Below are 22687 nucleotides of genomic sequence, written 5' to 3' on the forward strand. Positions count from 1 at the left end.
AATCTGTTAAAACCTTATATGGCACTTAAAGCATCGTCTTAATATCTTTGAGGCTCGTCCAATATGAATTCTGGCTGACTACGCTATTTCCTATCGGAGTTGCAAAAAGTCCAGGAATTTAGCTATTTTCTACTTAGGGGTATCATTGTTGTGACCGTTGTACTCCTCCGACGGTCACATTCATCTTTGTCGGGGACCAATAGTACGATACCCAAAGAAGAGGAGTTGATACCCATCAACGCTAAATTCATCAGAGCGATCAAGAACGCGACTACATTTTCCAGTAGGCCCCGCCTCGTCCAAACCACTAAGGCCGTAGGCTTCGTTTCGTCTGACCCCCGAGGGTTGGGAACGCCTCAGGCTGACTCCCAAGGGATGCCTCCGCCTCACCCGACGTCTGAGAGCTGGCTCCGCCGTGGCCGACCCCCGAGGATTGGCTCCGCCTCGCCCAACGTCCGAAGGATGGCTTTGCCTGTAACGTAAATACATCACACACACACACACACACACACACACACACACATATATATATATATATATATATATATATATATATATATTCCATGATTATTCAAAAATAGGGGTTATGCATCGGGGCTTGCCTTGGGTAGGCGTGGTGTCAACAAAGTCAGTAACTGATGGCTCTAGGGCTCCCTTCTATACAAGAATCTCCTCCTCGTAGTCCTGTTCGTCCGTAGGCATGGACTCTACCAACTCGTTATCTACATGCATGAAATGATGATGCAACACTTAATAATACGGCAACAGCTACTTTTAAAATAAAATATATCTATCAAGCTACTAAACTAGCTCTACCAACTAAGACGCTACGTTACCTATCATTCCCACTAAACATGTATGAAACATTTCATGTATTGACTTAGCAACTAAAGGAATCCATATTCTTAATATCGATTTACTCTATATATGATAAAATAAGGAGTACTAGCTACTCTATTTATCAATCTACTTTAGGGTTACAAAATTTATAGTGGGCACATAATAATTTAATGAACCTACTGTAAAAATTTCATGGCTAAATCTATCACCAATTTGCCACAAAAATTCGTACAAATATTAAGCTAAATAATACTACGCTTTCCTAAATGAATTAATGAAGCTATTATTATCACAGATAACTGTAAACTAACTACACCAACAGATAGCATTTTTGTGAACCTAACAAATTTTGTTTTACTATTTTTGAACACCTACAGAATTTACTATAATTTTATAAAGATCAGCTCAAAACTAAATTGAATAATCATTTACTAATTCCCTGAAAAAATGAAAAATTGAAATCCATCCGTGCGGTCCATCGCGCGAGCGGCTCGGCCCACCCTGCGCAGCGCGTGTGCACACATGACCCACCAGCGCGGCCCACGCGACGCAGCCCAACTGCGCGTCGACGGCCCACGACGGGAAGGCCCGCGCGCACCGGTCAATTATGCGAAAACCCCCTTGACCTACCGGTGAATCACCCTGAGACCCGTGACACTATTCCTACAGTCAGTACTTAAGCAATCTAACCCTCAGAATATTCTATCTTCACCGCGGCCAGACCCTCGGGCACCCGCGCGCGCATCGGCGCAGTGGCGCTGGCACAGGGCGGTCACGCTGGCCAACCTAGCCTCTCCTCGCCCAAGCTAGCGAGCCGAACAACACCTACGACCCAAGAGCCTACCCTAGCCGATGTTACAGGGACAGTAAAACTCGCGGCAATGGTGGCCACGACACGCGGCCACGCGCGACGGTGGCACGACCACGTCGGCCACAAAAAGTCACCATAATGAGCTATAGCTAACCCTAAAGCACCATTAGCATACCCTGGTGGCTGCTGTGGTGGAGGTTTGTCCGGGGATGGACCGGGTGTGTCCGGCAACGTGCACACAGTAAGCTCCACGACAGCGACGGTGGAACGATAGGATCCGCAACATTGGGAAGGCAGTGGCCATGGAAGTGGGGGTGCACATGGGATGGAGGGGATCAAGGCGAAACTCGTGGTGGAGGCGAATTGGCGAGAGGTGGTGCGGCGGGTAGCTGTCCACAGTCACGGCTGGTTCCAGCCTAAATGGCATGGCGGAGGGAGAAACAACCAACTGAATCATGATCGGGCTCAATTGAAGGCCAGAGGTGACTAGGGCGGTAGCAGGGCTCCAACACTAGCGCTTGGCGTGAGTAATTGCTCCGGTAGTGACCACGCGCGGTGAATTTGACTCGGGCGCAGCTCGGTCCCACCTACCGTCCTAAGCGGTCGTAGCAGTGCGCACGAGAGATGCAGGGACGAGACGGCACGACACGTCGCGAAACCATTTAACACACGAGGACAAGGCGAGGGGACGATAGCTCCACATGTGGTGCAGTGCGAGGCCAGCAGCGGTGTTGTGTCGCCTTCGTGGGACACAGACGCCAGGCAGAGCAACAGCACGTGGGGGTGCCTGTAATAGAACCGACCAATTATACGAAATTAAGTAAGAAAATCATCCGCCAGAGCAGACGATTTAGCAAACTTAAGCCCGTATAATCCGGTAGTCTGTGAAATCATGAAGGATTTCAAACCAACTTCCATTCCAGCCAAGATCGTAATAAGTTTAGCGGTCACCATCACATATTACATAAAAGTTCGCAATCTCAGATACATCAGAGTTTCAACATAGTTATTACAAAACAAGTTTGAATAAAAGTAGCGGAAGCCATTTGTTCAAACCACACACACTCACGCATAGTTCAAATATAGTGCCAGCGAATGATCATCTCCAACAAAAGCATCAGACGAGACGTAAGGAATGACCATGCCCATGGTCCTAAGCATCACCCATCGTAGGATAAAGGCAGTTGATACAGTAGCCGTAATACATCTGCCCATCTGCAACAAGTGGGAATAAAACCCTGAGTACGAGAAGATACTCAGCTAGACTTACCCGACATAACCGAAAATAAGTGACACCAAGGATTATGAAGGGCTTTATAGTAGGGTAGCTGACTCATTTGCAAAATAAGCATTTTTAGCCTTTCAAGAACCTTCCTAAAAGCATTATTATCAATTTAATTATTATTAACCTGTCGACTAGATTTGCACCTATACTAGAGCAAACATATAATTAAGCAGATAATGATAACCAATGATCATTAAACAACTTCCATCCTGTCATATTCACTATAACTGTCCAAGTGTTCCATAAACATTTACTACGATGAAGTAACTCAAGTCAAGTGCTCACTATCCAGGAGCGATGGCGATTCAAATCGATTCCTAACCAGCTGGTGATTTATTCCTTACACAAACCTCACTCACCCGCTAAAGTGAGATATTGGTCACCGAGTCAACTATCCAGGAATCTCGAGTTTGCTAGGAACCACATGTACCCGGGGGCCGACCGACTGCACTTTGGTCTTATCATCTCGCCCCCGTGTCCTACCACACCTGCTCCGGCACAGTACGTTGCGGGCAATCTACTCGGCCCGAATAATCTCCCAGCTTCGCGGTCGGAAGGTACTTTATTCGGGCAGCTAAATGTAAGGCATGCGTTCAACATGACTCGAGGTCCAACAACGGTCGGTCCTTAATCGACATAGACGGAAACACTATAGTCCAAAACTCTGCAAGTCTCCGTCCAGTCTCAACTTCATTTAACACTTAGTTATACCATGACTTCAGAGTCATTCAAGCAAATCCAGGTAACCACCTATAGCTCGTAGGTGATAGGAAATCACCCGACTTCTACCGGTCTAAGCCAGCTAAGCATTGACTCGACTGCGGATACCCGGGTAACAAGGATATAGTATAACAAAGGTAGACAAGGTATAATGCAGCAACGGTTGCAAACAACTCCTAAACATAATGCATCAATTAAGTAAAGCATTGAATTAATAATTGCAAACCGGGAGAAAATGCTCTGGGGCTTGTCTCGTTCGAACGAACTAGGTTGGTGATCCACGCACTCCGGCAAGTCCTCTCCTTGCTCCTCTTCCTCGGGTACCTCCTATGCCTGGACTTCTTGTGGATCGGTCCCGATCTGCTCTTCCTGAACTACTACTAGCAACTCCTCCTGCGATCCTGTATGATGCAGACGTATAAGTGCTAATGCATAGGTGCATCGAAGAGGTGACATGTAATGATCATGATGCATGAAATGTGGATGAACATGTTTAACTTCATTGGACATAGTCGTAGCGAAGTTCTTCTACAAGGTAGTCAACATTATCCAAGAACATGTACTATTATCTACTACAACAACCACTGTACTAACATGCCAAATCACCACAGCAAATCAAGATGCTTCAAAGATACACCAAACCGAACATTATAAACTAACTTGCATTAAAGAGGATTATTTTATTTCATTTTAAACTAGGGCTACAACAGCAACCTATATTTCTGGTGCTTATAAAAATCTAACAAAATTACAGTAGCATAGTACTACTCTAAGTAGACTACCATAAAATTTTCATATCATTTGGATAAGTAAAATAGTCTACACAAAAATGACAAGGCATAAGTGCTTAAAAAGACATAAATAGGAAACCTTAGTTAAAAGTGTCAAGCAACAGATTTCTCATTTTTTCTAGTATCACTCTAGCATAAGAATAGCACTCACCAAATTTTACCTTTACTGGATCTATAGAAAAATTATAAAAATTCACACAAGTATTAATCAATGATAAAAGGAAAATCTATAACTCAAAAACTACACATGCACTAGGTCTAAAATTTTAACCAGAGCTTCTACTAAGCAAGACTAGCATACACACAAAATTTCATAATTTTTGGACCAAAGAAACTCAAGATAAAATTTCAACAAGTTTGCATGCATCTAAAAACACATTTCAAAGTCCTATTTAATTCATCCAAAATTTCTAAAACCTGTGCTCATATAATATTTTTATTAAATACTAGACATTACCAGGAACTCAACAAAATTGGAACCATAACATTTGGATCTACCAAACTTGATTTACACATTTTTGAATCATGCACACAAATCTGTGAAAAACAAAATAAACAAAACAAAAAGGAAAACCTAATCAGCTACTGGGCCAGCCCGAACGGATTAGGCGGCCCACGACTGCGCGCGCACATAGCCTAGAACGGCACAGCCCAGTTCTGGCTCCCTCTCAGCAGCGGTGACTGACAAATGGGACCCGCGCGTCAGCGAGAGAAAACAGGGGACGGAGGAAGACGACGGTGCGGCAACTGTGAAATTCGCCGACGGCGGCTCCTCTGGTGAACCCGACAGCACCGGCGTGCTCCCCACAACGATGCGCACCCATCCATACCTTCACTTCAACCTCTACCATACCCTAGCAACGATGGCGTCAACAACGGCGGGCGGCAGCGAGGTCGCTGCGGCACTCCGGCGACGGCGAACCCCCATTGCCCCAAACAAGCTTGGTACAAGCTTCACGAGACTATTACGGAGCTACCCAAGCAACTAGAAGAGGACGGAAGAGTTCCTAGCTACCCTGACCACGGCGGCCTCAACTCCGGTGAGGACATGCGCATGGCGGCGGTGGCGGGAATGATCAATGCGCCCTTACTAAAGCTCAAACGGTGCAGCCAAGGGGTAGAGGAGGACACGGCAGAGCTGCGCGCTAACTAGTGGTGGCGATTTCGCAGCGGCGAGCGAGCTGGGCGACGATGGCTTGCTCGGCGGCGATGGCGGAGGCACGCGCTCGGCTCTGAGTGGACTGACAAGGTGAGGGGACGCGGGCGAAACAAATAAGCGAGCTGATGGGCGCGTGGCGTCTTCATGACGGTGATGGCCTGACTGGTGGGGGCAACGCCGACGTACGGCTTCCACTTGGCGCGCTCGGCCCGATGGTGGTCGGCCACAACGGCCTGAACCCGAAACACTGTAGCGCGATTCAGTCAAGTCCTCGACGTCTGACAGCAAGTTTTCAACGACCAAAAACTTGTAAATGGTGACGATCTAGCCCTAGGTTATGTTGACAAAGTTGGAGACTAAAGTGAGAGCTACAACATTTCCCATTGGCACTCGAACTGATTCGGTCAGGTTAAGGAGATACAAGGCTCCAAACACTGGTAGAATAACTGAAAATCAACATGCAGACTTAGAAAATTCAAATTGTTGAATCAAACTCCAAATTCCGACTTGTGGGACCATTTAGAGCATGTTGTGCCCATTTTCATGACTTGGTCACAAAATAACTTTTGTTCCTTATATAATTTGTTACAACTTTGTTTTAGGTTGCTCAGACATGCAAACATTCTAAGCTGTACTTTTTAAACAGTCAAACCAAAAAGTCCTAGGGTCAAAACAAGTCAAACCATGACTTGGAAACTTAATTAGGCAAAATGATCAACATGAACATTGTTCCTAATGACTTTCTAAGCATAGCTAAGATGTTTAACAATATTTTTAGCCATACCACACATTGGTCACACAAGAATCAAGCACTGAATGTACTAAAACAATGAAAAACAATTGAAATATTACTTTTGTTTCATAGTCATGTTTCACATGTTTCATGATCTTGTTGTATTACAATAACTAGCTAGGTTCCACTAAAGTGAGTTGCACATGTTGCACTTGGGTGTTGCACACTCTTTAATTCACAAAACAACACTCATGAAATATACAGTACGTTGCAATGTTTCGATAACATGTTTCATGTGCTATATGCTCATGAATGGATGAATGATGCTCATGTTCATGAAATACAAGTGCAATTAGGCAAGCCTAACACCAGGGGTGTTACAGCCCTCCCCCCTTATAAAAATCTCGTCCCGAGATTTGGGTTATGAACCATTTGTTATAAAAATCTTCATAAGCTTTTTGTAGATACTCTCCTATTTCCCAAGTTGCATCTCCCTCATCATGATGATCCCACTGTATCTTGTATGTTTTCACCACACTATTCCGAGTAGCACGTTCCTTAGTGTCTAACACCCGGACTGGTTGGTCACGATACACCAAATCTAATTTGAGTTGGATACCTCGAGGTTCTATTCTTTCCTCCGGAACACGCAAACATTTCTTGAGATGTGATACATGGAAAACTAGGAAAACGGTACTCATTGTCTCAGGTAACTCTAACTTGTAGGCTACCGGACCTCTTTGTTCTAGGATCTTGTATGGTCCTATGAATCTCGCGGCAAGCTTTCTTCGAACTCCGAACCTTTTCTTCTTTGTTGGCGTGACTTTCAGATAAACATAGTCACCAACTTCAAACACAAGGGGTCTCCTTCTGTCTGCATAACTTTTCTGACGTGATTGGGCCGCTTTCATATTCTGCTGAATAATATGAACTTTCTTCTTGGCTTCTTCTACAAAGTCAATGCCATAATACCTTCTATCTCCAGGCTTGACCCAATTCAATGGTGTTCTACATTTTCTGCCATATAAAGCTTCGAAGGGAGCCATCTTGATGCTTTCTTGATAACTATTATTATAAGAGAACTCAGCTAACGGTAACCATGACTCCCATGATCCCTTAGAAGACAATACACAGGCTCTTAACATATCCTCCAAAACAGCATTCACTCATTCAGTCTGACCATCTGTCTGAGGATGATAAGCGGTACTGTGAATCAAACTAGTTCCTAAGCCTTTATGTAAATGTTCCCAAAAGTGAGCCATGAGCTGTGAGCCTCTATCAGATACTATGGTCTTTGGTATACCATGCAACCTCACAATTTCTACGAAATACTTCTCAGCATATTGAGGTGGTCGATAATCTATTTTGACAGACAAGAAACGAGCGGTCTTGGTAAGACAGTCCACAATTACCCAAATCGAATCATGTCTTTTTTGAGTAGGGGGCAAACCTGTGATAAAATCCATACTTATATCGTCCCACTTCCAACTAGGGACGGACAAGGGTTGCAACATACCGGCAGGTTTCATGTGAATGGCTTTCACTCGACAACATGTGTCACATCTGACAACATATGCTGTAATTTCTTTCTTCATTTTGGTCCACCAATAACGAGATCTTAGTTCTTGATACATCTTACTACTTCCGGGATGGATAGATAGCTTAGAAAGGTGAGCATCATCCATGAGTTTATTCCTAAGCTCTCGATCCTTGGGAACCACAAGACGGTCGTCAAACCATAACACGCCCTGTTCATCCACTTTAAAGTGTTGAGACGACTTTTCTTTTATTTCCTCTTTGATGTGGAATATCCCCTTGTCGGTTTTCTGGCCTTCTATTATCTTACTCTCCAAAGAGCAACTAATCTGAATACTATGTAACACAGCAGGATGCATTAAATCGAACCCATCTTCAAGTAATGGCTGCACATTCAAGTAATGTGACTTTCTGCTTAAAGCATCTACCACTAAATTGGCTTTTCCAGGATGATATTACACATTCAAGTTGTAATCCTTGATTAATTCCAACCATCTGCGCTGTCTCATGTTTAACTCTGGTTGGGTAAAGATATCCTTAAGACTCTTGTGATCCATGAAAATATTGCACACATTACCAAGTAGATAATGTCTCTAAATTTTTAGGGCGTGCACAACTGCAGCAAGTTCAAGATCATATGTTGGATAGTTGACCTCGTGCTTTCTCAATTGATGTGATGCATAAGCAATGACTCTCCTTTCTTGCATAAGAACATAGCCCAATCCAGTCTTCGATGCGTCGCAAAACACATCAAATGGTTTCTCGATATCTGGTTGTGCTAGAACAGGAGCAGTGGTCAACAGTTTCTACAAAGTGTGGAAAGCTGCTTCACACTCCTCTGTCCACACAAACTTGTGATCCTTCTGTAGGAGACTTGTCATCGGTTTGGCAATTTTTGAGAAATCTGGTATAAAGCGACGGTAATAACCCGCTAGTCCTAAGAAACTTCTAATCTCAGGAACTATGGTCGGTGCTTTCCAATTCATAACTTCTTGCACCTTACTTGGATCGATTGAAACCCCATTCTCTGACAGAATGTGACCAAGGAAAGGAACTTCCTTCAACCAGAATTCGCATTTGCTAAACTTAGCATACAGTTGATGATCCCTAAGTCTGGTCAAGATAGTTCTCAGATGCTCTTCATGATCTTTCTCGTTCTCAGAGTACACCAGAATGTCATTGATGAACACTACCACAAACTTATCCAATTTAGGCATGAAAACTGTATTCATCAAAAACATAAAGTATGCAGGAGCATTTGTCAAGCCAAAGGACATGACAAGATACTCATACAACCCGTATCTGGTGGAAAATGCAGTTTTCGGTATATCCTGTGGCCTAATCTTGATCTGATGATAACCGGATCTCAAATCTATTTTTGAGAACACCTTGGCCTTGGATAATTGGTCAAACAGAACATCATTATGAGGCAAGGGATACTTATTCTTTATGGTTACAGCGTTGAGTGGCCTGTAATCTACGCACATTCTCAACATGCCCTCTTTCTTCTTCTTCACAAATAAGGCGGGACATCCCCATTCAGACTTGCTTGGCTGAATAAACCCCTTTTTTGATAAATCGTCTAATTGCTTCTTCAGCTCGGCTAACTCATCTGGAGGCATCCGATAGGGTCTCCTTGAAATCGGAGCTATTCTAGGGACTAACTCAATTCCAAACTCAATCTCCCTATCCAGCGGAAGACCAGGTAGCTCATCCGAGAATACATCTAGAAATTCACACACTACCAGAATCTGATGAATAGGAATGACTGTCGTAGCACATGTAACACTTATAAGGTCTATTCTTTGAGGCAATGGTACTTGGAAAGTACCCTCACCCAGGGGATCCTTAATGGTAAGTACTCGACTTCCAGTATCTATGACTGCTCCCCAATCCTTCATCCAATTCATCCCTATAATGACATCCAAAACTAATCCAGGCATAACTATTAAGTTCACTCAGAACTTCCTGCTACCTAATTCAAGGGTTGCCCCTCGAACCATCCGGTTGGTCAAAACATCAGCCCCTATTGAACTTATACGGTACCCATAACCCAATTCTATGCATAGTTGTCCATGTTTCTGTGCAAATGCTTGACTCATAAAAGAATGCGATGATCCAAAATCAAATAGAACAACTACAGGGTTTTCGTTGATAGGAAACTTACCAGTAGTGACGGGCTTTCCCTCAGGAATTTCATCCACTATCGTACTATGCACTCTAGCATTATAAGTCTGCTGCTTCTTCTTGGGCGAGTATGGACAAAACCTCAAGAAATGGCCAGGTTGATCATAGTTATAGCAAGGTCCCCTCACTGTCCCGACAGATCCCACAGCTCCCTTGGAACTACCTTGTACCGCAGTTGCGGCTACTTTGTTGGGCTGTACTGCCATCTTGTACGGCTTTTGAGGTCTACGAAAATTCTGACTTCTTTGCTAAGGTGGCCTGAACCTAGCGCCCGGTGCCGATGGGCGATATGGAGGATGACCTCCCATAGGTTCTCTAGCTTGCGACGGACCACCTTCAAGGGCTCTCTTGCATGTCTTGGCTATGGTGCTGGCGTTGTTATTCTTCTCCTACTTCAAACAATCATTGATGAAGTCATTGAATCTGACACGGTTGTTGGTACCAACATGCTTCATCATTTTTGGATTGAGTCCCCTCTTAAAACTGGCTATTCTTTTAGCATCTGTGTCAACCATATTGGGAGCATAGCGACACAAGTTGTTGAAGGCCTGCAGATATTGCATCACGGTCTTGGTGCCCTTGTTCAACGCTAGAAACTCTCCCAACTTCATCTCGGTTAGCCCGGGTGGAATATAGACTCCACGAAAGGCCTCAGCAAACTCTCTCCAAGAAATCTAAGCATTTGGAGGGAAGGTGGTGCGATGGTGCTTCCACCACATTCCCGCTGGTCCTTGCAACTGAAGTACAGCATACTTTGTTTTCAACACCTCAGTCATCCTCAACACATGGAATTTATCTTCCATTGTGTTGATCCATTCCTCAGCATCAAGTGGCTCTGTTGCTTCCTTGAATATTGGCGGCCTGTTGTCCATGAAATCTTTGAAGCTGCTATATTGGTTCACTCCCATGCCACCGCCTTGATTGTTACCACGTTGAATGTTGTTGACGATGGTGCGCAGAAAATCCTCCATGTTCTTCTGAGATTGTTCCGCGTTGCGCTGACTCCCGAGCAGCTGTGCGAGGAACATCTCAGGGGTAAACGGGGGAGGAGGTGGCAAATGCGGTTCATGGGGAGGTTCATTGTTGTTGCCGTGGTTTCCACCACCACCACCACCACCGGTCCCCGCACTGTTAGCACCGGTCTCAACGGCCTCATATGTGGTTCGACGAGTGTTTGTCATCTGCATATTTCAGCAACAAGTAATGATTGAGTGAAGCTGTAATAATTACGAGTGAAGGAAAAATTATGTCGTACTAAATTTACTGGAGAGAATAAATTTATACAATAAAACAGAGACACAACAATCGCATCCCAATTAAAACAACAGCACTTAATCAAATTACTTCAACGGCAAACATCGCGTCCATACAATCAAATTGCCAGCATACATACACTGGACTTTTTATGCGTTCAGATATCGCATTCTAAATCAAGTTCCAACCACATGCCAAGTCTTATACGTTCGAAGCAACATACAATAGGTTACATGCCAACAAAAGAAAGGTCATCGCGACAGGATCTAGATACTAGTGCAAGGCAACTAGCCTACTCCTCGGGGCCATCGTCGGGATTGGAGACGTCACCATCGCCCCCAGGTGAAACTATAGGCTCGTCCTCGTTGTCGTCGTCGAGATCCATGCCAGCGGCGTCTGGTGGAGCATATGGGCCAACCCCATTGTAGAGCACGTGAAACTCCTCGTGCAGGTTGCCGTTGTATTCCTCTAGCTCATTGACCCTCTACAACAGAAGGTCCCTCTCGTCCCAGGCTTCATTCCTTTCCTAAACCAACTGTCCAATCATGTGGTCTGCATTGTTGTTGGCTTGAGTCAACGTATGCACCCATTGCATAGCTCTATCACCTCTCTCAATCGTCTGATCTTGCTGTAAGTTCATATCAGCCAACTGCTCCTGCAAACTAGCTATAGCACGTGCCTGTCTCTTCTTCTGCTTTCTACCCTTGAGCTTATCCTCACCACGCAAGCCAGTCAAAGTCCAGTAGGTACTCTCGAGACCCTCATACGCTCTGATGGTGGCGAACATAGCACTCATTGCCTGGTTGTCGCTAGCCTGTCCTTCAGCTGGACCTCTGACCAATGCACTTCCCTGAGGCTGAACCCAAATGGCATCACGAGGATCATCCCTAGGAAAAGTGCCAGCTAGAGCTACTGCAAGCTCACTGGGAAATCTGCGCATAATGTCCCTGATGACACGGAAGGCTGCTCCCTCTACACCCTCAGCTGGAGTGCGACCCTCAAACTCCAAATGCCAACCATCCCAATCTGGAGCATCACCGAGAGCAGGAACCATGATCTCCACCACTGCGAATCCATCCTCTGCTAACTGGCTCTCATTCCAAGAGTACACCGGCTCTTGACCCTCTGGGTACCCCACATCATGGAGCACTCTCCAAAGCAAGGTCGGCATGCCAAACTCGCTCAAGAAGGTGTCCGTGGTGCGGTGCTCCGTCAGGGCCAACGGACGTTGAGGTGCTCTTCCTCCGGTGGACTTACGAGCGGTCTGCTTCATGTGGGCCATCTGTAGCAAAAGTTCTTTTATTACCTCGGGGAAACATATTTTAGGTGATACAACTTTTATCAAAATGAGATAATCAATTTATAAGGGGAGGAATGCATGACATGAATGAAATGCATAAGTAACATGATGTATGTATGTGCCGTACGTTCTCACAAACTTAGGAATAATAATTTCTAACGACGAATTCGGTGGCATACAAACGATCTCTCAAATACATAGCTAATATGTTCTACAAGATAGCGTTGTTATGTACCTGCAGAAGATTCAATTCAGCCCACTTCCCAATGAATGCATAAAAGCAATAAAGTTTTATCTACACGCTCTACATGAATCCCCAGATACGTGTACAACGGTAGTAACTACCCAAACCATCGTCTTATTGACGGCATCGCCTCAACAGACGGAAGACCCATACATGAGATACCTTTGTAAAACATGCGTAGAACATGTAATTACTCCAGCATCATATAAGCATTCACCCTAGATCGGCGGTGTATCCGATCATGCTCTCACAACTCACACTTACCGAGGCGTAGAGGCAAATGATCCATACATTACCACTCAAACAAGTGGCACTCATACAATAGCATGCCATATGAGCGACGAAAGAGAAATATGATGCAAGAACCCCAGTCAGTACTTAATTAAGCCACCTAAAGTCCTTAACTGGGCATAAAGGATATGACCACTGGCACACTTTATAGTTTGGAAATCACGTTTTTCAAATGTCTTTTTGTTTTAAATACACTTGTAAACAGTAACACGCTAAACCATGCTCTGATGCCAGCTGTAATAGAACCGACCAATTATATGAAATTAAGTAAGAAAATCATCCACCAGAGCAGACGATTTAGCAAACTTAAGCCCGTATAATCCGGTAGTCCGTGAAATCACGAAGGATTTCAAACCAACTTCCATTCTAGCCAAGATCGTAATAAGTTTAGCGGTCACCATCACATATTACATAAAAGTTCGCAATCTCAGATACATTAGAGTTTCAACATAGTTATTACAAAACAAGTTTGAATAAAAGTAGTGGAAGCCATTTGTACAAACCACATACACACTCACGCGGAGTTCAAATATAGTGCCAACGAATGATCATCTCCAACAAAAGCATCAGACGAGATGTAAGGAATGACCATGCCCATGGTCCTAAGCATCACCCATCGCAGGATAAAGGCAGTTGATACAGTAGCCATAATACATCTGCCCATCTGCAACAAGTGGAAATAAAACCCTGAGTACGAGAAGGTACTCAGCTAGACTTACCCGACATAACCGAAAATAAGTGACACCAAGGATTATGAAGGGCTTTATAGTAGGGTAGCTGACTCATTTGTAAAATAAGCATTTTTAGCCTTTCAAGAACCTTCCTAAAAGCATTATTGTCAATTTAATTATTATTAACCTATCGACTAGATTTGCACCTATACTAGAGCAAACATATAATTAAGCAGATAATGATAACCAATGATCATTAAACAACTTCCATCCTGTCATATTCACTATAACTGTCCAAGTGTTCCATAAACATTTACTACGATAAAGTAACTCAAGTCAAGTGCTCACTATCTAGGAGCGATGGCGATTCGAATCGATTCCTAACCAGCTGGTGATTTATTCCTTACACAAACCTCACTCACCCGCTAAAGTGAGATATTGGTCACCGAGTCAACTATCCAGGAATCTCGAGTTTGCTAGGAACCACATGTACCTAGGGGCCAACCGACTGCACTTTGGTCTTATCATCTCGCCCCCATGTCCTACCACACCTGCTCTGGCACAGTGCGTTGCGGGCAATCTACTCGGCCCGAATAATCTCCCAGCTTTGCGGTCGAAAGGTACTTTATCCGGCCAGCTAAATGTAAGGCATGCGTTCAACATGACTCGAGGCCCAACAACGGTCGGTCCTTAATCGACACAGACGGAAACACTACAGTCCAATACTCTGTAAGTCTCTGTCCGGTCTCAACTTCATTTAACACTTAGTTATACCATGACTTCAGAGTCATTCAACCAAATCTAGGTAACCACCTATAGCTCGCAGGTGACAAGAAATTACCCGACTTCTACCGGTCTAAGCCAGCTAAGTATTGACTCGACTACGAATACCCGGGTAACAAGGATATAGTATAACAAAGGTAGACAAGGTATAATGCAGTAATGGTTGCAAACAACTCCTGAACATAATGCATCAATTAAGTAAAGCATTGAATTAATAATTGCAAACTGGGAGAAAATGCTCTGGGGCTTGCCTCGTTCGAACGAACTAGGTTGGTGATCCACGCACTCCGGCAAGTCCTCTCCTTGCTCCTCTTCCTCGGGCACCTCCTGTGCCTGGACTTCTTGTGGATCGGTCTCGGTCTGCTCTTCCTGAACTGCTACTAGCAACTTCTCCTGCGATCCTGTATGATGTAGACGTATAAGTGCTAATGCATAGGTGCATCGAAGAGGTGACATGTAATGATCATGATGCATGAAATTTGGATGAACATGTTTAACTTCATTGGACATAGTCGTAGCAAAGTTCTTCTACAAGGTAGTCAACATCATCCAAGAACATGTACTATTATCTACTACGACAACCACTGTACTAACATGCCAAATCACCACAGCAAATCAAGATGCTTCAAAGATACACCAAAGCGAACATTATTAACTAACTTGCATTAAAGAGGATTATTTTATTTCATTTTAAACTAGGGCTACAACAGCAACCTATATTTTTGGTGCTTATAAAAATCTAAGAAAATTATAGTAGCATAGTACTACTCTAAGTAGACTACCATAAAATTTTCATGTCATTTGGATAAGTAAAATAGTCTACACAAAAATGACAAGGCATAAGTGCTTAAAAAGGCATAAATAGGAAATCTTAGTTAAAAGTGTCAAGCAATAGATTTCTCATTTTTCCTAGTATCACTCTAGCATAAGAATAGCACTCACCAAATTTTACCTTTACTAGATCTATAGAAAAATTATGAAAATTCACACAAATATTAATCAATGATAAAAGGAAAATCTATAACTCAAAAACTACACATGCACTAGCTCTGAAATTTTAACCAGAGCTTCTACTAAGCAAGACTAGCATACGCACAAAATTTCATAATTTTTGGACCACAGAAACTCAAGATAAAATTTCAACAAGTTTGCATGCATCTAAAAACACATTTCAAAGTCCTATTTAATTCATCCAAAATTTCTAAAACCTGTGCTCATATAATATTTTTATTAAATACTAGACATTACCAGGAACTCAACAAAATTGGAACCATAACATTTGGATCTACCAAACTTGATTTACACATTTTTGAATCATGCACACAAATCTGTGAAAAACAAAATAAACAAAACAAAAAGGAAAACCTAATCAGCTACTGGGCCAGCCCGAACAGATTAGGTGGCCCATGACTGCGCGCGCACACAGCCCAGAACTACGCAGCCCAGTTCTGGCTCCCTCTTAGCAGCGGCGACTGACAAATGGGACCCGCGCGTCAGCGAGAGAAAACAAGGGACGGAGGAAGACGACGGCGCGGCAAGTGCGAAATTCACCGACGGCGGCTCCTCCGGCGAACCCGACGGCACCGGCGTGCTCCCCACAACAATGCGCACCCATCCATACCTTCACTTCAACCTCTACCATACCCTAGCAACGACGGCGTCAGCAACGGCGGGCGGCAGCGAGGTCGCTGCGGCACTCCGGCGACGGCGAACCCCCATTGCCCCCAAACAAGCTTGGTACAAGCTTCACAAGACTACTACGGAGCTACCCAAGCAACTAGAAGAGGACGGAAGAGTTCCTAGCTACCCCGACCACGGTGGCCTCAGCTCCGGTGAGGACATGCACATGGCGTCGGTGGCGGGAATGATCAATGCACCCTTACCAAAGCTCAAATGGTGCAGCCAAGGGGTGGAGGAGGTAGAGAAGGACATGGCGGAGCCACGCGCTAACTAGAGGTGGCGATTTCACGGCAGCAAGCGAGCTAGGCGACGGTGGCTTGCTCGGTAGCGATGGCGGAGGCACGTGCTCGGCTCTGAGTGGACTGACGAGGCGAGGGGACGCGGGCGAAACAAATAAGCGAGCTGATGGGCGTGTGGCATCTTCGTGGTGGCGATGGCCTGACTGGTGGGGGCAGCACCGACGTACGGCTTCCACTTGGCGCGCTCGGCCCGACGGTGGTCGGCCATAACGGCCTGAACCCGAAACACTGTAGCGCGATTCAGTCAAATCCTCGACGTCTAACAGCAAGTTTTCAACGACCAAAAACTTGTAAATGGTGACGATCTAGCCCTAGGTTATGTTGACAAAGTTGGAGACTGAAGTGAGAGCTACAACATTTCCCATTGGCACTCGAACTGATTCAGTCAGGTTAAGGAGATACAAGGCTCCAAACACTTTTAGAATAACTGAAAATCAACATCCAGACTTAGAAAATTCAAATTGTTGAATCAAACTCTAAATTCTGACTTGTGGGACCATTTAGAGCATGTTGTGCCCATTTTTATGACTTGGTCACAAAATAACTTTTGTTTCTTATATAATTTGTTACAACTTTGTTTTAGGTTGCTCAGACATGCAAACATTCTAAGCTGTACTTTTTAAACAGTCAAACCAAAAAGTCCTAGGGTCAAAACAAGTCAAACCATGACTTGGAAACTTAATTAGGCAAAATGATCAACATGAACATTGTTCCTAATGACTTTCTAAGCATAGCTAAGATGTTTAACAATATTTTTAGCCATACCACACATTGGTCACACAAGAATCAAGCACTGAATGTACTGAAACGATGAAAAACAATTGAAATGTTACTTTTGTTTTATAGTCATGTTTCACATGTTTCATGATCTTGTTGCATTACAATAACTAGCTAGGTTCCACTAAAGTGAGTTGCACATGTTGCACTTGGGTGTTGCACACTCTTTAATTCACAAAAACAACACTCATGAAATATACAGTATGTTGCAATGTTTCGATAACATGTTTCATGTGCTATATGCTCATGAATGGATGAATGATGCTCATGTTCATGAAATGCAAGTGCAATTAGGCAAGCCTAACACCAGGGGTGTTACAGTGCCATGCGCCTGCGTGCATTGTATGCCTGACATGACGTTGTGGTGCAGAGAAACATGTGCATGCTATGGTGCGACGGTGACGGCACGAAGCAGCATGGTGACGGGACGACAGCGGTCCATGGCACGGCGGTGACAACGCAAGACGGGCGATCCAGGCGGCAGCAGACCGGTCAGAGCGATTGGCCCATGACAACAATGGCAAGGACACTGTAGGGCGAAGTGGCCAGGCCAGCGTAGTGGTGCGCGTGCGCCAGGTGACCGATGTAGTGGCGCCGAGTGCCGAGGCATGGTGACCGCGTCCGGTAGCTGAAATTGGCCGAGAACATGCCACACACGATTTTTAAAGTGTCCCAAAAACCCAATTCAATGCTTCAATTGCTAAACCACCTATTCCATTCATAAGAGGGCATATTGAGCTATTAAAACCAGCCCTAAAACCACCCCACTACTAAACCCCATTCGCCTATAAAAATTATCAAACATGGCTTCGTCAAACCCTTTTCAAACTTACGAAATCGACTAAGTCTTGATCGGGTTCATGTCAAATTTAATTTCCAAGCTATTAAGTATGCTAGCTAGTGAATTCCTTTCTCGACCACAGGTATTTCATCGCCATCTACAAAGTTCATACTTCTAATTCTACTAAAATTCCATATATACATTCTATAGTGTTTTCGCTTAATAAAAATTAATTTAAAACCCTAAGTGATATAACTTGACTATGAAATATAGCTTTCGTTTCGCATTTCCGATGATCGTTTCAAGTTACAGAAATTGATTTACATATTATATCACATGCATTAACACACAACCATGATGCTCATGACATGTTTTAGCAAAAGATTTATAGTGTAACACCGAGAGTGTTATAAATCTACCCCCTAAAACAAAATCTTATCCCAAGATTTCATGTGTCTAGTGTGGGAAAAGAGATAAGAATTATATTTCAATATGGACAACTACCTCGATGAACTAGAAAGAAGATGGGGGTAATGTTTCAAGATATAGTCCTCTTGTTCCCATGTTGCTTCATCCTCCGAGTGGTTTTGCCACTGAACTTTGTAGAATTTCACCACATTGTTCCTTGTCACTCTTTCTTTTTTGTCCAAAATCTTGACAGGGTGCTCAATATAAGTCAAGTCAGACTGGAGGGAAAGTCCTTCAATTTCCATAGCTTCATCAGGTACACGCAAACACTTCTTCAACTGAGATACATAGAGCACATCATTACCATTGATAAAATATCTAGAAGTTGGAGACGATAAGCAACTGGGCCACACGACTCTAAAATCTTGTAAGGACCCACATATTGAGGGGCTAGCTTGTCACTGACACCAAACTAATGCACCCCTCTCATAGGAGACACCTTGAGGTACACATAATCCCCAACTACAAACTACAAATGTCTTCTTCGCTTATCCGCATAAACTTTCTATCGGCTCTGAGCTGTCTTCAAATAACTCTGAATAATGCTGATTTGCTCTCGAGCTTCTTTAATGAAATCAGGTCCAAAATATCCGTGGTCTCCCACTTCAACCGAGTTAAGTGGTGTCCTACACTTCCTTCCATACAGAGCTTCAAATGGTGCCATACGAATACTTTCTTAATAGCTATTATTGTAAGAAAACTCAGCTAACTTTAGACATTCATCCCACTTCTTAGGAAAAGAAATGGCACAAGCTCTCAACATGTCCTCAAGTATCTAATTTACCATTTCTATTTGGTCGTCAGTCTATGGATGATAGGCTAAACTTCAGAGGAGGCCAGTACCAAGACACTCCTAGAGTTGCTCCCAAAAGCGGGAGACAAAGACGAACCCTCTATCAGAGATGATAGTGAGAGGAACTCCATGTAGGGTCACAATCCAGTCAAAGTACCACTTGGCATACTTCCTAGCTGGATATCTAGAATCAACTGGGAGAAAATGAGCTTACTTGGTAAGGCAATCCACAATGACCCAAATAGAGTTATAGCCCTTGGATGTGCGGGGTAAACCCACAAAGAAATCTATGGAAACATCTTCCCATTTCTAAACAAGAATGGGCAAGGGCTGCAAATATTCTAGGGTACGCATGTGGTCTGCCTTAACTCTCCCACAAGTGTCGCACTCCATGACGTACTGGGTGATATCCTATTTCATATTGGACCACCAATATAAGTGGCGCAAATCATGGTACATCTTATTACTGCCAGGATGGATAGACAACTTTGAATGATGAGCTTCATTCAAAATCTCCCTTCTAACCTCCTCATTTGAAGGAACCACCAATCTATCCTTGTACCTCACTACACCTTGCTCATCAATACTAAACTGAGGACTACGCCCTTCGGCAATTAATTTCTTGATGTGAGGAATTTCTAAAGTATCTTGCCTTTGCTCCATAATAATCTGCTCAAGTAAGTCTGAGACTAAGGCAATGTGAGCTAGCACCTCAGCATGGTTGAGAGACAAAGGTGCTCTTTCAACCTGATATGACTTCTGGCTCAACGCATCAGCCACCACATTGGCCTTTCTGGGGTGACAATGTACCTCCAAGTTATAATCCTTGATCAATTCCAACCATCTTCTTTGCCTCATGTTCAGCTCAGACTGAGTGAAGATATACTTGAGGCTCTTATGATCTATAAAAATGTGTACTTTGTTGCCCAACAAATAATGCCTCCAAATTTTTAGAGCATGGACCACAGCAGCCAGCTCTAAATCATGGGTGGGGTAATTCACTTTGTGCTTTTTCAATTGGCATGAAGCATAAGCTATCACATGCCCCTCCTACATAAGCACACATCCCAACCCCATCTTCGAGGCATCACAATATACATCAAAAGGTCTGTCAATATCTGGTTGGGCTAGGATAGGAGCAGTGGTAAGAAATTTCTTCAAAGCTTGGAAGGCATCTTCATAGGCCGGACTCCAAATAAACTTGGCTTCTTTTTGGAATGAAACACCGATAGTATCCAGCTAGACCAAGGAACTGATAAATCTGGTGCACTGACTTGGGAGACTTCCAATTTAGCACATCTTGCACCTTGCTAGATTCTACAGAGATACCGTCAGGTGTCAAAACATGCCCCAAAAACTGCACTCGATCCAACTAAAACTCACACTTGCTGAATTTAGCATACAGCTGGTGTTCCCTCAAGCGAGTTAGTACTATCCGAAGGTGTTGGGCATGCTCTTCCTTGTTCTTGGAATATAGCAAGAAATCATTAATGAATACCACTACAAACTTGTCTAGCTCCAGCATAAAGACTGAATTCATGAGATACTTGAAGAATGCAGGAGCGTTGGTGAGACCAAAAGACATGACTAGCTATTCATACAGCCCATACCTAGTAGAAAAAGTTGTCTTTGGTATATCTTGTGGTCTAATCTTGATTTGATGATATTCTGAATGAAGATCAATCTTGGAGAACACTTTGACACCAGCTAGTTGATTGAACAAAGTATCAATATGAGGTAAATGATACTTGTTCTTAATGGTTACCGCATTAAGAGGGCGATAATCCACACACATCCATAGAGTGCCATCCTTCTTCACAAAAATGGCTGGACAACCCCATGGTGAAGTGCTAGGATAGATGAATCCCTTTTTCAATAACTCTTCTAACTATTTCTTTATTTTAGCCAATTTCTTTGGGGTCATGCGGTACGAGCATCGGGAGATAGGAGCAGTGCCAGGCTCTAATTTAATGGAGAATTCCACATCTCTATCTGGTGACAACCCAGGTAGATTTTTAGGAAAGACATCCGGGAACTCATAGACCATAGGAATAGAGGCAAGATTAGGAGAAGCTTCAGCATGAGCAGCAACAGGTAAGGCTGGATCTAAGGGCATACGAAGAGACATCCTATCCTCAGAAGAAGGAAGTCATAACTCAACAACTCTCTGCTTCAGATCTAAGACTACCCCATATACCTGCAACTAGTTCATTCCTAGAATTACATCAATGCCTTTCCCAGGCAGCACCATAAACAGGAGACAGTAAGTATGAGTGGCTAATATTAAGCCCACCATGTTCGTCCAAGTATTAACGCACAACTGCGCACCCAGAGTACTAATTCTATAGGCAAAAGGTATAGCCATAAGAGGTATATTGTATCGGTGTGCAAATCCCATGCTCATGAATGAATGTGATGCACCAGAATCAAACAACACAAAAGCTGGATGGGAATCAATGGTGAACATACCAGCCATCACCGGTTTTATTTTGCAATATTTCATCAGCCTCCGTGAAATTAACCTGTCCAGATCAGCTCACTGACACTTTCTTCTTAATAACTATCCGCTTGATCAGGCGAGAGTTAGCTAAGGGCTGAGCAGACTAGGTAGGCTAGTTTTGTGGACACTTCCGGACATAGTGGCCTTCCTTGCCACACTTGAAACAAGCACCAAGCTTGTTCCCTTCCTTGACAAGGTGGGACCTATTGTCCCTGGGGTTGCTGATGTTGCACCTGTTGGGTAGGTGCACGATACTGAGTGGAAGGTGCCTGAAAAGTCTACCGAGGCTATTGAAACGAATGCCCACCCAAAGATTGATAGGGCACTAGTCTGACAACCTATACTTTCTATGCCTGGGGGTGGCTAGAAGACCCAGTAGCCACCCGCTTGTGCTTCCATTCTGCCTGAGAGTCACGCTGCAACCCCTCCATAGCAATAGCAGCGTTCATCATCGCCCCAAAGGTCTAATAATTTCCTGTATATAATTTCTTCTGCAAGATACAAGAGAGGTCACGATAGAAACGGTCTCTCTTCTTCTCATCTGTATCAACATGAGTCCCAGCATACCGCGATAAGTGGTTGAACTTGTTGACATAGTCCATCACGGACATGCTTCCTTGCCGAAGGTCCAGAAACTCTGTCAACTTCCTATTTAGAACACCAGCAGGAATATAATACTCTCTAAAGGCCGCAGTGAACTCCTGCTAGGTCACCTGGTGATCCGTAGGCTGCATGGCATTGAATGTGTCCCACCATGCACTAGCAAATCCTAATAGTTGTTGCG

Source organism: Miscanthus floridulus, chromosome 8 (assembly GCF_019320115.1).
Source record: "Miscanthus floridulus cultivar M001 chromosome 8, ASM1932011v1, whole genome shotgun sequence".
Classification (NCBI taxonomy): domain Eukaryota; kingdom Viridiplantae; phylum Streptophyta; class Magnoliopsida; order Poales; family Poaceae; genus Miscanthus; species Miscanthus floridulus.